The following is a 19,171-nucleotide window of genomic DNA, read 5'->3' on the forward strand; positions in this document are numbered from 1 at the left end:
CTGTAATCTGGGAAGGTATGTATGTTCCTTGAAAAGGAAACCCCAGCTCTGATGTTTTCTTCCTGAGAAGATTCCTAACCACCGATTCAAATTCTTTAATGGTTACTAAAGTGTGGTGCTCAGATTTTCTATTGCTTCTTGACAGAGTTTGATTACTTAGATTTTTCTAAGAATCCATCTGCTTTGTCTAAGTCAGTGGTTCTCAGCCAAAGGTGATTTTGCCCCCCAGGGAGCACTTGACAGTATCTGTAAATGATTTTGGCTGTCACAGCTGTGGGTGGGGTGAGGGTGCTGCTCCAACGAGTGGGTAGAAGTCAAGGATGCTTGTGAACACCCTACAATGCTCACGGCTGCTCCCCCTCCTCTCTCTCTCTCTCTCTCTCTCTCTCATACACACACATACACACACACCAAAGAACCATTCATCTCAAATGTCAATAGGGCTGAAGTTGAGAAACACTGGTGTGTTTTCTTGACAGAGTTATAGTATTAGCATTGTTTTTTAACTTTGGCTAGATCGTTTATTCTTCCTGTCAATTTATGCCTTCTTTTCTTCCTATTTTCCTGATTAACATTGATATTTTCAAGGTACATTTACATTTTCGAAAAACCAACTAATGACCCTATTAGTTCTCACTATCAAACGTTTATTTTCCGTTCTACTTTCTTTGTATCTATCACGTTGTGTTATTTTTATTTTTTTTTCCCTTTCTCCTCTTCTTATATAAAATTTAAGCCTACAAATTTCCCTTTAAGTATATACTTGTATATATATAAGTATATATTTGCTATAAGTATATATTTGCTGCATTCCACATTTTTATGACCTGTTACTTTTATGGTTGGCTCAGTCCTAGGCATTTGAAGTTCAATTAAAATCTCTTCTTTCGATCACAATTATATACACGTATGATTTTTAATTTCAAAATATATGGAGTTTTCTACTTACCTTGTGGTTCTTGATTAATAATTGAATTCTTCTGTAGTAAAAGAACACAACGTAGGGCACTGATTTTTTAAAAATCTGTTGTGATTTTCCTTGTTAACTTATTATATTGTCATTTTCATTATATGTTCATGTGTTCTTGAGAAGTGTGTGTTTTCATGTTGTGAGGTGCTTGGTCCTATATACGCACAATAAATTAAGGTTATGTCTTGTATTTTTTAAATAGTCCATACTCCCAGGAGTATTTTGAATATTTGATACAACGATAGCCAGAAATGAGTATTCTGATCTGTTATTTCCCAGAAAGCTATATTAGCACTAAAAGGCTTTCCCCTTCACAGCAAAAAAAAAAAAAAAAAAAAAAAGGCAGTGAGGTTGGCGGAAAACTCAGAATCCCTGAACTTTCGGTGTAGTTGATGTTTTCCATAGTGGTAAAGATGTGAGATCTGGAGGAAAGTTCTGATCACAACTATCATTATCATCAAATTGTGCTTATCAAAAATGGTGATACAATTGAAGCAGAGGAACATGGAGACAAAGAAAGAGCTGACCTCTTCAATCCAGGACATTGCTGTTCTAACTGGTGTTGCTGATAAATGATTAAGGAATGAGAAGAAAGAGTTCTTTACTTCTTTGTCAATAGATAGACAAATAATGACATCTGAGGAGTAGCCAGTAGGAGAGATGTGAAAACATTAACTCCAGGTGTATGGTAACCTGTCCTCAAATAGGAAAACTCATATTTTCCTTCTGACTAGTAGATAAAGTATGACTTACATAGGCATGTAACTACCTTTGGGAGATCAAAAGGGATGGTATGCTTTTCTGAGTGAGGTAACTTCTATAGGCATTTTGCAAAGAAGAAGGAGGAGGAGGAGAAGAGGAAGGAAAAGAAGGAGAAAAGGAAGGAAGGAAGGAAGGAAGGAAGGAAGGAAGGAAGGAAGGAAGGAAGAATCTGTCTTAGAATCTTTGTCAATCGTGAAGTAAAACTTTGAGTCAAAGTAAATCTCAGAAGTCATAGTCTACTCGATTAATTTTGGATTAGGTGAGTTCTCCTCTTTGGAGGTTGGTTTGTGTGTAGCATATGGTGCTATATTGAAAAGTATCTCTTTTATCTTCACTGGAAAGGAGTTAGAGACAGTTAATATTTTTAACCCTGTATTAGACATGGAGATTGGAGGATTGAACATCAAACTGTAGTCAAGTAAAATGAAAATATGAGCCTACAAACCCTGGCTTCTTAATTCTAACCTTGGATCCCTTCTATTAACTTACAGGACAAGAATATTTGAACAATTCTTATAGACTTCAGTGACTTCATAAAATATCTTTAAATGACCCCATAATTTTCAGTGAATATCCTGAGGATGTCCAGCATTTTCATCTCAGAATATTTCTACTTTTTAAAAAAATTTTTTTAATGTTTTTATTTATTTTTGAAGGAGAGAGAGACAGAGCGTGAGCAGGGGAGGAGCAGAGAGAGAGGGAGACATAGAATTTGAAGCAGGCTCCAGGCTCTAAGCTGTCAGCACATAGCCCGATGCGGGGCTCGAACTCACGAACTGTGAGATCATGACCTGAGCTGAAGTGTGACGCTTAACCGACTGAGCCACCCAGGAGCCCCTGAATATTTCTACTTCTAATCTCAACTAATCTAACTCTAGTCTCAAACTATCAACAGGAGTGAGCTATTCTAGACATCTCCACAAATTATTGTAATTTACTAACCCTAAATATTACTTGGAGTCTTAGGATCTAACCATAACTCAGACATGGATTAAATTTCAGATTATGCATCTCGAGAAAGACCAATTGCTATCATAATTGTCTTCTAAAACTTAAAATATTCTCCTTATTTGTTGTTTGTTTTTAAAAAGAGTTGTTGCAAAACAAAGGTTCCCTGGGAATTAAATTATTAGTTTAGGAAACTTGGCCATTGTAATTAAAATGCCTAAAAGATAAACTGCATGTCTTACAAGGACCATAGGAGAGAAATGGGAGTTTTTAAGATGAGTTTCTGTTTTTTTGTCTTTTCTACTCAGCCACAAGTTTCTGGAAATGCCTAAGAGTCATCCCTAATGCAGGTATGGAATGACATATAGAGCAGGAAGCCAAGTGAAGATGCCGCAATTAATTGGAAATTCTGATTAATTGACAAATACTCATAAGTGAACTCCAGCCTGAAACAAAGCAATAGTTTTGTGAATACGGCCATCCATTACATGTGTCTAAATAGATCAAGTTTATCACATGATTGCCTAATATATGTCTCATGCTATATTGGAGACATAAACAGATAAATCAACAACTTGCATTTGGAAGCTCTAAATAAAAAAAATAGTATGGGTAAAATAAGACTAAATGGTATGGAGATTGACAACTTGTCACGTTTCTCTCTATTGCAGTTTTGTTATTGCCGTTGACCGTCTGTATAGAAGCAAAAATCCCACTCGGGTTCCCCAAACTACAAAATAGTAACCCTATGAAAATTTGTAAAATTGTAAAAATTTGCAAAAATACGCTCATGCTGCTTTCATTATGGATGTTTTAGAGGAAATTTTGTTTGCTCCTTTCTCCACCATCTTTTCTTCCTTATTTTGGGAATAAAATTTCTCATTCTCCTTTAAAAACCAGCTCGTCTCCATCCCTGGTCCGTGCAATCCTGTTTGAAACTGACAACGCCATACTCCAGATCCACATGTGGCTGGGGATCTATGTTTGGCCAGTAGTAATTGAATCAGATAATATATAGTAATTGGGTGTCTAGTAATTGAATCAAGGGTAGTTATATGTTCCAAGCTAGGCTTATCAGAGTCACCAGAATCTTGACTGGACTCATTAAGAAAGAGATACATATAGGGACACCTGGGTGGCTCAGTCTGTTGAGCATCTGACTTCAGCTCAGGTCATGATCCCACAGCTTGTAAGATCAAGCCCTGAGTTGGGCTTTGTGCTGACAGCTCAGAGCCTGGAGCCTGCTTCAGATTCTGTGTCTCCCTCTCTCTCTGCCCCTCTCCGTCTCAGACTCTGTCTCTCTCCCTCTCAAAAACAAGTAAACATTAAAAAAAATTTTTTTTTAAAGAAAGAGACGCATACATTTATCCAGAGTTTCTCTGATGGGGAAACACTAATACTGTCATTATTGATGACCTTCTCGCCCAGTACATGGAAAGAGCTGGCCTCATAAAGCAACTAACATGGCAGATGTAGGAACAAAAGACAGAAAAACCACTGCCTTGACGAGCCATCATCATTTGAGCTTCTCATTCAAACCTCGCGTGAAACTAACAGAGCCACTGATTTCTTTTGGGGGTTATCTAAGTCAAGAAATAACCTTTATCTTAAAGAAATGTCATTCAAATGATATTTCTATGACTTGTGTCTGAGCATCTTGAGAATTACTGAAGCAAGGACAGGGGTATTCAAGATTCAGACTCAAGTACATGAAACGGCTGAGTCAAGATAAGAGAGGGCTTAGCAAGAATTTCCTAAGCCTAACACAAACACAGAGCATTGACTTGCAACATCTCTTACTCTCCTTCAGCTCATTTTGGCATGGTGGGTTTCAGCTTTGAATAGCCTTATAGGGATGACTTTCTGGCATTTTTTTTTTCTGGTTGTATGATTATTTTCTCCATCTGCAAGGGGTAAAGAGCAATTGACACTGAGCTAAGTTTCCAGGCAGAGCACAGTTCACAGGTTGGATAAGTCATGGCATGCAGGCCAGAAAGATGTTATGAATTGCTCAACTCAAAAACACCCTCAGATTTCAGTCAATCTAATGGCACGATATACTGGTGTTGTTACTTTAGAGACTAGAATCATCATCTACCCCATCTCCGTCCTCCACCACCCTGTTAGCACACATAAACCACAGGGGCTGTTCTGCACCAAACTTAGGAGAGACACTTATAAACAGACTTACTCTTTGACCGTTAAAGTGATATGGTAAAGTTGTCTGTTCAGTGAAGTGAACTGAACACAAACTTATTTGCAATCCTGAAATCCCTTTTGACCAGCATGTTTTTGACTGCAAGGAATCATTCTACTCCTCATTCTCTTCTTTTCTGTTAATAATTTTTGTATCGGACTTGACCTTGATACTTATCTGTTGATCATTTCTTCGTGAAATTAGTTTTCCTGAACTCTTAGAGTGTGCCAATACCCACATGTGTGTCTAGAAATGGAAACGAAGCCTTTTGTTAGTTGATAAGACCTGAAGACACTAGATTATCTGCCATTAAAATTTTGCATTCGTTTCTCACAAAGGCTACTTTTTGAAGGGGAAAAAAAAAACACGCTACATATCTATCCATCTCCCATTTTAGACCCAGATCTAGGAATGCTCCAATAACTGTAGAATACTCTCTAATCTCTGTATTACAAACAAGAGGTGATTTGCTTCTACCACACAGTGTAACCACCTACTGCAAAGGACTCTGCCTCTCAGCCACTTCTTCTGTACTTGGTAAGAACTGGAAAGTCACTGGGTTTATTGTCATATTAAGAAATATAGAGACACCTTTATCCCACCATCCCCAATAGGATGACAGCCTATATTCTTGGGAAGGAAAGCTTTCTCTGAACTTATCCTTAACTCTGGCTCTGTACTGACGCGTAATTTCGCATTTATTAAGTTCATAATAAATCTCTTCTAATTAGTATTTGGAAATTCACACCAGAAAACTAATCTTTTTTCCTCTAAGAGTAATGAATATAATTTGATAAACACAGTGTTCCGAAATCTTATTTGGAAACCGTTGCCTGATGTATTTACAGTAATACATCAAATTAAGTTTTCCTGAAGCAATTTATACACACCTGACCAATGTTTATTAAATTAATTTAATAATATGCGGGAACAGTTTATACAAAGTTCATCTAAAAGTGATGCTTAAGTGCTTAAAATTCATCACATGTAGATACATAGCTTTCACAGATTGTCATAAACCATAAATTTCACTTTCAAAATCAACTGCTAATTTTCAATCCATTTAATAATTGCATAATATCCAGCGTTTTATTTTAAAATGTCTATCATTTAGAGGCGTCTCTCTCGAGTGGCTCAGTCGGCTAAGCTCCAGACTCTTCGTTTCGGCTCAGGGCACGGTCTCAGAGTTCATGAGATAGAGCCCCGCATCAGGCTCCGTGCTGACAGCTCAGAGCCTGCCTGGGATTCTCTGTCTCTCTCTCTCCCTCTCTGCCCCTTCTCCACAATCACTCTCTCAAAATAAATAAATACACTTAAAAAAAAAAATGTCTACCATTGATTTTGTCCAAATGAGATTAAATATTTATTCACAGGTATTTTTATCAAAAACAAGTCCTCAAAAATCTGATGACGAAAACTAACAACCTGCCTAGATTTTTGAGAATTTTTCTTAAGTAAATTATACTAAACATCTACATAGCATTATATATCATACATACACGTGTAAATGCTGTATTTGTTGTAAGAATGAGTGAGTAAAATATCCATCTGTGATGCTGTGATGTTCAGCCCACCTTGGACTTCAAAGTATCCAGAGGCAGCACATTGTACTGTATGCAAAACAAAGTCAGTTCTCTAGCAGGTTCACATTTTTCCTCCTTGAGTGAATATTCTGCTTCAGTCAAACTTAAGAGAAGATTTGTGTTTCAAATGTGATCTGAAAGTCTTTTGACAATGGCCATATCGATCTTTAGTCCCACACTATTTAGTGGAATAGGGGGCGGTAGTGTCTGGCGATATGTAGGTGCATTTGATAGCGATTTACATAAAAATGATAAATATAGATAGACTCAGACGTAGCCATTTCCTGGGTGCCAGGCAGAGTGGCTGGCACATAGTCTTTCCCCATCTTACTTCTTGCCAAATTATTCCCTTTACTCATTCATCTTACTTGCTGTTAAACCTGGCATACAAGTAAGAGGAAGACCTAGTCCGAGTCCAGGAAGGGTATTTGGGGCAAAAGAAATGAGTGCAAAGGCCTCACAGGCGAAAAAGCATGTGTGTTTGGGCAGCTGAGCGGAGGGCAGTGTGAACCTGGCATAAAAGGCTAAGACAGAAAATGGACAGGTAAGTAAATGCTGAATCATGCAGGGCATTATAGGCTCATACAGTGTTTGAACTGTTTTCGAGAGCAATGGACATCCGCTCCCAGGTTTTCCACGAAGGAACAGCATGATGTAGTTTACTTTTTTAAGTAAGAAAGCTGTGTAAAGATGGCTTCGGGAAGCAAAGAGGACAGCAGCAAGAGTCGGGATTTAGCATCCCAGTGAGTCGCCCAGAGGCCTGGATTAGGAGGTGGCCATGCACCAAGAGAAGTGGCCGGGGTGGGACATCGGTCACCTGCTGGTTGTGATGGAGGCATAGCAAGGAGGAGGGAGAGAGAAACCAAAGACATCGCCGAGATTTCTGGCTGGAAACACTTGATAGAGGGTGTTGGCATTTGCTGGTAGGAAGGTGGCCAACTAGAGGGAAAGAGATAGGGCGACAGAGAAATTTAAAAGATGCATTTAGTCAAATAGGCTTGCAAGGCCTTAATGAGTAAATGTCAAATAGTCGACTGGTTATGAGCATCCAACCCAGGCATATTGGGACAGGTATAATAGATGCAGTTTAGCAAACCTGTTTTCGTCCGAAACAATTACTTATAATGATTAGTTATATTGCTTTAATTACTGATATTGATTATTTACATTATATGGCTTTAATTACTTATTTTGTGGTTAAGTGATGTTTTAGCTTTCTTTTAAAGAGTTTTCGGTCCCAGGATAAATTATCACAAGTATTTTACATAAAGAGGACGTCAGACAGTGTCAGCTAAGATTTCAAGATAATTTTGTGTGATAATGGCCTTCATTTAATCTCAAACAGATGAAGAAATCACTCAAGTTAATTGAGTTAATAGGGGTCTTTTAGAGGCAGATAAAAAGAACATAGTGCTTTTTGTTGGAATTTACCAGTTAGAACAGGTTAGAATTTTAATTGTATTCTTTGTCATTTTGTCTGTTATCTATCATTCCTGTATCTTGAAATAACTTGGGGAAGAAATGAGACAACTCTCTTTGACGCTATAAATAATAGCTGTTTTGCAAGAAACATTCATTTTTGACAGCTACTAATATTTCTGGAAGATCTTTTGACTTAAAAAAAAAGCTGACAAGTATTCACTTTTGTTTTAGGGACAATTAAATATGACAATTGACATTAAAATTTTCTCACGACTGGACTTTAAATTTTAATAATTAAATGAACAATTCATTCTGAAATATCACTTGGCAAGTCAGGAACCAAAGACAGATGACTCTGATGCAATCATTTTCGTTCAGTGATGATTTTATGATTGTCGCGTCGTTTGATTTCTTGACAGTTTAATTTTATACTAAGTTCAAACTATCAGAAAATACGATGATGAAAAAGTACTTTGCTATATTTGAAGGAAGTGGGGACAATCTATGAAAATTATCAAGCTCATTCTAATAAGCTTGGAGGTAAATGCTACATAAAGGGGAAGTCAATTTTCTCTTGAAAAGAGTAATTACCTTTATTAATAAGTAGTAAAATTCACATCTTTAGTAAAAGAAAAGCATGTATTGTAGAACCATAAAGCAGTTGCACAAAAACAGTTACTCAAAACAGATAATAGAATGTAAATCAGATCTATGCTATCTATAACATACATACGTATGCACATATATGTGTATATATAAAACACTAATCATTCATTCATTTATTTAGGAGACTTACTGAGGGTCTCCTATGCGCCAGGCACACATGTAGACAATGTGTATAGTGATTTTAAAATATGTAAGACGCAGGGCGCCTGGGTGCCTCAGTCAGTTAAGTGCCCAACCCTTGACTTCAGCTCAGATCATGATCTCTTGGTTTGTGAGTTTGAGCCCCGCACCAGGCTCTGTGCTGACAGTGTGGAGTCTGCTTGGGATACTCTCTCTCGCTTTCTCTCTGCCCCACCCCAGCTCACTCTGTCTCTCTCTCTCAAAAATAAATAAATGAACTTTAAAAAAATATGTAAGACGCAATCCCTGCCCTCAAGGAGATGAAACCCCAGGGTGTAAAGGCAGACACAGAACAAATGATCATCAATATGTAAGGGAGGGAAAACTAAAGCAGTAATAGGGGACCAGAGATCAGCCATGGCTGCTTGTTTCAGTTTGAAGACTGGTCTGTAAACAATTCTAGGATGAGAGAGTCCGACTTGTATCTGAGAATCACCCTGAGGACGTCTCCTATCAGCCTCACCACCACTCACCCAAGTCTGTACCCTGTTGTACTGGCCCTTGGAGGCTTGGTCCCTGTGCTGATTTTTACCACTCACTTCCCCTCTATTATTATCCTTTTCTCTATCATTTTATAGAGGATTGAGTTTAGTAGTCTCTGCTCAGCCGTCCCAACCCTCTCCACTGCAAATTAGAAGCTATGCCACCTGACCAGTTTGTGTTGGTGTCTCCCTAACTTTTACTCTCTCTATGACATCCCTCTCTCTCTCTACAGGAAGGCCGATTTTCACAAGTGAAGCTAGCTTACATTTCAGATCATATCTACCACTTAAAAACTCTCCTCCCACATGCACACTGAAAGAAACTTTAAACAGAACACGCGTGCACACACCACATTCTGATCTTAGCCCATGAAATACGTGCGCGGGAAGTACGGAAGAAAAACAAATTCCATATGATAAAAAGCTCCAAATAAATGTAATAGTTTAGGGCCCACCTCAGAGCGATATGAAGAGAAATACGATACAGTATACTTGTTATGTTGAGATTTTTCCCCTCTGGTGCCCAGAAGAGCTGAGGCCTACCAGGCTGCCTCCACAGCCACTAAAGCTCAGGTACAAAGTGAATTCTAAGTTAGTGACATTGAGCGTGGCTTCTCTGAGAATTCACAGGATTCTCAACATTCTTTCAGAATTCACAGGATTGGGAAACATGGAGGAATGGGTTCCTTTTACCAGGTCCTTTTGTAAATCAACTTTATTGAGGTATAATTTATTTACAGTAAATTGCAGGAGTTTTGAGAAGTGTATGAATGGTGGAATCACTGCCACAATCAAGACACAGAACACTTCCTCATCCCCCTTCAAGCCCTTAGACCCTGGCATTAGGCAGCCATTTATCTGGGTTTTTCGTCACCATACATTGGTTTGCATGTTCTAGAATTTTCCACAAATGGAATCATGTAGTGCACACTGGGTCTGCTGCCTTCACTCAGCATAATGATTTTGAGACTGCTCCACACTGTTGCTCTATCAGCAATATATTCCTTTTTATTGCTGAGTCATGTTTTATCGTATGGATACGCCAACTGTGTTTATCCAATCACCTGTTGACGGACATTTGGGTTGTTTCCATCACAAGTAAAGCTGCTGTAAACGTTGGCATTCAAGTTTTTGTACGGACCTATATTATTATTTCTCTTGAGTAAATACATAGTTAATACATGAAAAAAGCTGGGTCATATCACAAGTATATATTCAACCTTTTTCTGAAACTGCCAAATTATTTTCCATGATTATAGCACTTTTAATTCCCACCAGTGTCTAAGAGTTCCAGCTGTATTACATCATCACTAACATCTGGTATTGTCAGTCTTTCCATCTTCACCCGTTCTAATGGATGTGGGGTTGTATCTTATTAAGATTTCCCTCATAGGTAAAGATGTTCAATATTTTTTATGCGCTTATTTGCCATTTATCTTCTTCTGCAAAATATCTGTTCAAATATCTTCTACTTCTTACAGGGTTGACGGACTTCTTGAGTTTTACCAGTTCTTCATAAATTCAGAATGTGAATCCTTTGTTACATATATCTACTGTGCATATTTTCTCCATTCTGTGGCTTACTCTTTCCTTTTCCTTAAAAACGTTTTTCATTTTGATAAAAATCTGATTTCTCAACTTCTCCTTAATGGCTCATGCTTTTTGTATCCTAAGAAACATTTGCCTATCAGAAGATTACAAATATTATTATCGATTTCTTCTAGGAGTTTTATAGTTTTGACAGTTACATGTAGGTCTATAAGACATTTTAAGTTAATTTGGAGGTATGGTAGGAGATAAAGGTTAATATTCATTTTTCTTTCATGTCGAGATCCAGTATTTCCAGTACTATTGATTTTTCCCATTGAGCCGAGTTGGTCAATTAGCCAAAAATTATTTGATCATATGTATGTAGTTCTATTTCTGGACTCCATTCATTCAATTGATCTGTGCTGATACTTTTAACCATCACCACGCTATCTTGATTAGAGTAGATTCCCCCAAACCCAGTCAAGCTCTCAGGTCACTGAAGCCCTGGCCAACATCTTGACTGTTATTACCTTATGAGAGATCCAGAGCCATAACCACCAAGCTAAACCACTCCCAAAATTCTTGCCTGTAGAGCGAGGGCAATTATGGTAGAAAAGGCTACTTAGAAGTCACTGGGACAGGCTCTGCCTATCTAAATGAACCAAAAGTGATGCCACATTCCAAAAAGGATTGCAGACATTAATGTCACCATCAAGGACTCCAAAGACATCAGAGTGGTGACCATACCTCCATTCATTTACCCATTGGGCCTGGGCAGAAGACATGAAACTCAGACGATGATAAGGATTACCATAAGCTGATTCAGCTAATGACTCCAATTCCAGCTGTTTTGCCAAATGTGGTTTCACTGCTGCAGGGAATCAACACAACCTCTGGCACCCGCTACATAGCTATTCATCTGACAAATACAGGAGATGTCCTCGGGAGCCCTGTAACTCCGCCCGCGTCCTGTGATTTAAATTCATGAAAAACTACAGCAATCCAATACATGAAGAACTCAATGTCCCAAACCCCCCTTAGAAGGAAACCAGAGCTTGCTGAAGGCAAAGGAGACATGGGTTGGGCAGTAGAGGAAGGCAGTTGTGTGTACGAGCCATGAGCACATGACTAGTTGCAGAAAGGAGAACGTAATACTTATAAGCATTTCTCATTTTAATATTAATAATGTTTGTAGATACTAACAAAAATTTTTCACCTGCTCTTCAGTCTGCCTACCATCTATCATAAATTGTGTTAAAAGTTAGACTTTGTATTTCAGTATTATTGGATATCAAAGGGTATGACTTAGAAAAGTGAGCATCACCCCAAAATAGTCAAGAGGCTTTGCATCCTTCCTTGGGGAAAAGATCAGCATGTTTTCTACTGTGCATGGGACACTTGTAGTCTGTTAGGTGGAAGTCTGGCTCTACTATTTGGATTTGAAGTCTGGTTAAAGAGTGTGGGTGGGTGCTAAAGTGACAAGGTGTGGACTGTGGTGGCCTTACAACATATCAACCTAACGAGACCATTTTTCCAGAATTCCCTTCTCAGTGCCTTTACCATTAGGGTAGAATGAAAGAGACATTTTGTGCAAGATTTGGAAGGTGAAATTGAAGCAGCAACCACATGTGTGCTGGGTGTTTTTGTGGTTCACACTTGTGTTTGCTGCCCTCCTGGCTCATCTCATTGGAATGGAGCACAGCCGGGCCTGCAGGTGCTCCCTCTACCTCGCCCTGGGTCCTCCCTGAGCTTCTCCAAGCCCTGGCCCAGGTACACATTTTAGTTCTGTGAGACAGAGTGCCATGTTTTCCCACAGGACATCCACAATGTTGAGGATGTAGCTGTTGAGAGACCAACCCAGGGTCCAGCTCAAGTTTTGTCTCCTCTTTCTTTCGCTTTCTACCCATCTTTCCTTCCTGACTACCTGTCTTGCAAAAGCCAACTCCAGCCTCAGACAAGGTATGAAGATAACAATAGCTGTACACAGATTGCTTGACTGGCACTTGTAATTGTGTGAGGTTAAATCCTTGTACTATATCCTTTCATATAATGTAATGTAATTAATGTAATGTAATGCAATGCAATGCAATGTAATATAATGTAATGTCATATAATAAATATAATATATAATATAATAAATATAAGATAACATAAGGCAAGATAATATACCTGTATATTTTACCACATATTTGTGTATAACATATAACATATTAATATAATATAATTATTATCATAATATCATTATGATAATTATATTATTCAATAATTATCATATAATTCTATAATTATAATACAATATAATTATTATATATTATAGAATTATAGAATAATAATGTTCATATGTTATGTATTACATATTATAAATATTTATATGTAAGAATTACATGTTATATAGAATTACGTATTTTACACATTATATGTCATGTGGTACATGTTATATGTCATATATTTTACTATGAAGTGTTATATGACTCATAATGAATGTATTAATACACAATATATATATATCATATATATCTTAGTGGTTCTGCTTCTCTGACCAAACTTTAGTTGATATACTACTTGATATAAAAAAGAAATTACATTTCTCTAAACTACAATCTCAAGCAAGAGTTTGTGAATCTCTGGGCTCAAAAGTGTTTTTTGCCAATGTTTCTGTAGCAAACAAGATAGTACAACTGCTCTCCCATTTTTTATAGTCAGAATTGGCTTTACAGCATAGTTTCCATTTCAAATTTTCATCCGCGTAATTTATATTCCTATGTCTTAAGCTGATCTTTCAGCATTTTCTGTGTGCAGAGATGTTGGCTCAACATTATCATGAATCCTGCCAATCAAGTTTGATGTTGGATTGCTTGAACTGGTGACTTGTTGATAAAATTCAACAAGTAAGGTAATTATTTTCAGATATGCAATTGCAGATCTTGAGACATGGGACCTCATTGTGCCATATCTTCTCTCCTTTGTGAATAAATGAGCTACACGTTCCCACTGATTCTAAAGAGCAAACCACATGCCGATGAAATCTGAATACGGGAATGTGTCTGGTCTCATAACCTTTTCTTTGAAACTTAGACATTGACACCCTACTGCTAACCACCTACAACTACCCTATATAACTCAGACCACAGAGCAGAAAAGCTAACTGCTTTGTATACTTTTTTTTTTTTTTTCAACGTTTATTTATTTTTGGGACAGAGAGAGACAGAGCATGAATGGGGGAGGGGCAGAGAGAGAGGGAGACACAGAATCGGAAACAGGCTCCAGGCTCTGAGCCATCAGCCCAGAGCCGGACGCGGGGCTCGAACTCACGGACCGCGAGATCGTGACCTGGCTGAAGTCGGACGCTTAACCGACTGCGCCACCCAGGCGCCCCTGTATACTTTTTTTTTAAGTTTATTTCTTTATTTTGAGAGAGAGAGAGCGCGGGCAAGTGGGGGAGGCACAGAGAGAGAGGAAGAGTGAGAGAGGAGGAGAGAGACGATCCCTGACAAGATCTACACCATCAGCACAGAGCCCGACGCGGGGCTCGAACTCACAAACCATGAGATCGTGACCTGAGCTGAAGTCAGACTCCGACTGAGCCGCCCAGGGGCCCCCAAAGCCATATACTTTTACAGACCTTTCCACACAATCAGTACAAAAATCATTTAAAGGAGAACGGGCATGTTACTGCTTATGGACATGGCAGGGTCTTTGTCATATGTCATGCTGCTTGTATTTCTCCCCACTAGTTTTCCTCCCTGGTGATAGGGAATAAAACAGCTGGTGTTAACAAGAGAACGTGTCTGACAAGCTTATCAGCCAGATATTGAGACCCAGAATACAGAGAGTCATCAGACCACACTCAGGCTTTTACTAAATCATCTATAGGTATGTTTCTTTCGGACCCGGGGACAGTTTCAATGGGCTGTGATTTGTATTTTTAAGAAAGGCGTTAACTGGCACCGCTCTTACAGGAGGCTTAAACGAACTGTATTCGAATAAATGCCAAGAATGCTTCAAAGGAGCATCTAATTACCAAAAAGAATCTAAGCATTACTCTTAAATGGTACAATTACCTTGCTGCTAGCTAGCTCCTTAAAAACCCTAAGTACGAAGTGTGAGGTCATGTGGCTCAAAGGGCATGAATTTTCCGTTCTAAGGAGAATAAGTCCCTAGGATCTAAGATACGGTAGAGTAACGATAGTTAATAATATGTTGTATACTTGAAAGCTGCCTAGAGTAGGCCTTAAATGTTCTCACCACACACACACACACACACACACACACACACACACAGCTGACGATGTGAGGCGATAGATATGTTAATTATCCGATTATCTGATTTCGGTAATCTTACCACAGCGTGTCTGTGACTCAAATTATCACATGGCGCACCTGCAACATATCCAATTACATTTGCCTGTTATTCCCACGTATTCCTCAACAAAGTAGAAGTCCCGAACACACTTTCTAAAGGAAAAGGAACAATGGGATTGTTGTGTGCACAAAAGGGTGTGAATATATGCAATAGTTCACCTAGAGAAGTTGCCTTATATACTTCATGCGTAGTAGGCAGCAAGCTCGAGTGGTCCCCTCGCATCTGCTATGGGGATGTTTTCTGGGCCAACACCGTCCTCACTGCTACCAGCCCCAGCCCACAGAAACTCTATCTGGCAAGGATGCGGAGCGTCAAACCCTTCTTGAATCTCGCCATTCTGGACTTTTTAGTATTGACCGCTGCTCACTTCTCAAAAGAGTTAAACCTCAGATTTCAGGATGCAGATTTGCACGACTCACTTTCCTCTCTCCGAACCTTCATTATTCTCTCCCGTGGGGGAGTCCCCACCTCACCTCTCTCCCACTCACACCCAGGGCCCCAGGGCCCGCCCAGTTCAGGTGCTGTGTTCAAGAACAAGAACAAATGGCATCCGTCACCAACGGTCAACTACCCTTGGCATTCAAATAGCACACTTGGTCTTCTACCCCTAGCTGTTTTCTCCCTAGCCTTATTTAACAGCTAATGCTCTATTATTTCAGTTAAAATAGTCACACTCTCTGAATGCTGTTTTGGACGACCTGCCATCAACGGGTCGTAGCTACCTTCACATTTACAATACCTACAGTTTATCAAAAGGACCACATATGGGCTCCTAAAGTGATTCCCAAACTACCCGGAATATGCTTTGCCATCTGTCCTCTAAAAGAATCATTCTATGCTGCCATTACCCAGATCTCTTTTCTTCTTTGCCAACTCCTTGTATGCTCCCTGCTTCATGAAAACCAAAACCAACTCCCGGTTCACAAACTATTTTTACTTCTCAGGGGATGTCACATCCTAAGCCGTCTGAATACTTACTTCATGTTTTTACTTGGCCTGCATTTATACACCCCCAAAATAATGTCAGCCTCAAATAAATTTATGAGGTTAGAAGTCAAGACAATGCTCATTGAGAGGAAGGAGGTAGTGGCTAGAAAAGGGGCTAAAAATGGGGGAGGGGTTCTGGTAGGCTGATTTAATTTATTGATATGGGTGCTAACTGAATGGGTATTTTCTGTTTGTGAAAACCTATCAAGATGTTTGGCCATAATTTATCAACTTCCTTTTATAACTTAAACTTTGTCCGTGTTAAAAGCAAATCAGTCTACTTAAATCACTCTGAAATAAGCCTTGACTCTAGGTTTCTGCTCTCCGATTATCTTAACATCCTACTCATCAATGTAGCAAATAAAAAACATACTGACCCAGTTTTAAAAGATCTAAAGCAGTGATGGCTTTTATCTTTAATTTATTCTATCGCTACCATCACAAATATGTCTCCAGCCAGAGAAGCGATATTAATATTCTTTGAGCCAAAGTAATTTGTCCTAGAGCTCTTCCCACTGACCAACTTCTGCACATGCTTCCATATCACAGGCTTTAATTAGATGGTTCTGATGAAGCATCTGACGAGGCTGCGTTTGAATTCGCATTGTGGATGACAAATAGCAGAGCTCTGGTGTTGAGCTGGGGCAGAGCAATGACTCCTGTAATTAATACAACTCAAAGAACTCACATGGCTGATGTCATGTCCTTTCTAGCAACATGATTAATGGATCTCAGCCACTAGAACCTACCCATCCTGGTGCTTCTTCAGATCAGAAAGAAATGGAAAGAGAATTAAAGATAACATTTGTTATGAGGCCTTTTTCAAGCCCAAATGTACTTGCTGTATTTCTTATGCACACACACACACACACACACACCACATGTGCACACACACACACCACACACATGCATGCACACAACGTCTTTTTTGGAAAGAGTCACTATATTGTAAGTAGTTGGAATAGAAATGGAGAAATGAATTTGAATGAGTAAACGCTTCAGTCTTAAATAACTACTTTTTGTTTGACATCTTTTGCTACTTCAATAGTATTCAGATTAAAAGGAAATATCCAGGCCAAGATTAGCTTTCCCACAGAATCAGCTAAAAAAGAATACATGAGCAGCAGAAAAGAAACCCATCATATATTTCTTGTCACAGTACAGAGGGACTCAATTCAACAAAGACTGACATTTATTGAATGCTTACTATGCACCAAGCCCTGTGCTGGGCTCACCCAAGAGAAACCAAAAGGAGCAAGACATAGTTTGTGCCCTTCAGGACATAGCAAACATGTGATTGAGTCCAGGATGTTAAGAGAAGGAGATTATCCTGGGTTGTCTAGGAGGGCAATAAATGCAACTACCTATAGCTTGAGAAGATGGTCACAGGCAGGAGAAGACAGACAGAGAAGGTAAGCCACCAGACAGAGAATCCTGATGGACATCAGAAGCTGGCAGGAAAGGCATTCTTCCCAGAGGCCCGAAAGGGGAGTTTCATTTCATTTCACCTTCATTTCAGTTCAATGACACTGACTCCTGACTCAGGCTTCCAGAATTGTCAGAGAATAAATGCCTGTTTTTTGTTGTTTTTTTTTTCAGCTACCCAGTTGTGGTAAATTCTTATAGTAATGACAGGGAACTCCTACAAGTTTCGGTTCCAACTTGAAGGGTAAATATCTAGCTACTTTGTTGAAATCTACTCATTCGAAAAGCAACAAAACAAGACAACAAAAGAAGACTGAAACAGTCAACACAATGTTCCAAGGATTAGTTACATAATAGAATTTTAATTCCAAAACCATGGACCAGAATGCTTTCCATGGACATCCAGTGGTCACCCAGAGAAGTTCTAGAGTGTGAGGCCTCTCCCACCTACAAGTAATAATTTGTAGCAACTTATTTAACCTTTCTTTTTTTTAATTTTCAAAAATGCCTATTTATTTTTGAGACAGAAAGAGACAGAGTGAGAATGGGGGTGGTGGTGGGGGCACAGAGAGAGAGAGGGAGACACAGAATCTGAAGCAGGTTCCAGGCTCTCAGCACAGAGCCTGATGCGGGGCTCAAACTCATAATCTGCAAGATCATGACCTGAGCCAAAGTCGGACACTTAACTGACTGAGCCACTGAGGAGGCCCTTTAAAAAAAATTTTTTTTTAATGTTTACTTCTTTTGGAGAGAGAGAGTTAACCTTTCACAGCCACAGCTTCTTCATCTGCATAATAAAGGTAATAATAGTTTCTATTGCAAGAATTAAACAAATTAAAATATACAAAGCACTTGGTAATATAAAGGTTCCATATGTGTTAGACATTCTTATTCTTTAAAAATATTGTTATTTTTATTATTATTCTTCACTCCCCTTTCCTCTTGTAGCAAATGTCTTCCAAGAAACCAGCTACGACTTTCAGGGAGCTATATCTATGGATAAATTTGTATTGGCAAATATTTAACAATTAACAAAAATATATTGCAGGTATCTTCAAAAGGGCAGTTACTACTGCAGTATGGGTGCTCACTGAGAGCAGATCGAAGACAGATGTCAGATGGGCCCGAGGACACGGCAAACTTTGCACAATTTGCTCCATTCTATTTCAGTTGTGGAAACTATACTCCCAAACTGCAATCTGCCTTAACCAGGGATGGGTACAAAAATGTATTCAAACATACTTTGTTCTTTTCCTGTTATTTCTATTTTTCCTTAGCTTTATTGAGATACAATTGACATACACTATTGTATTCGTTAAAGATGTACAATATAAAGATTTGATGAACGTATTCATTGAAAAATGATCACCATCATAAATGTTGTTAACCTCCATCATTCAAGGATACTTTAAATGACATAAAATTTAGGGAATAAGCCAACTAGGATATATCTGCAATTTCCTTGACTAGTAGTTTGTAGATGAAGAGGGTTTGGCCAAGCAGTAAAACACTTGTCATTCACTCAGTCATCAGTACACTATATAAATTGACCTTACATTGTAAGAATCTAATCCCAAAACTTTGTCGAGCTCCAAGAATATGGTCTCCTGTCTTTTCTTTGAGTATCTTGGAATCTAAAATACCTATCCGCCCAAG

Source organism: Leopardus geoffroyi, chromosome C3 (genome assembly GCF_018350155.1).
Source record: "Leopardus geoffroyi isolate Oge1 chromosome C3, O.geoffroyi_Oge1_pat1.0, whole genome shotgun sequence".
Lineage (NCBI taxonomy): Eukaryota > Metazoa > Chordata > Mammalia > Carnivora > Felidae > Leopardus > Leopardus geoffroyi.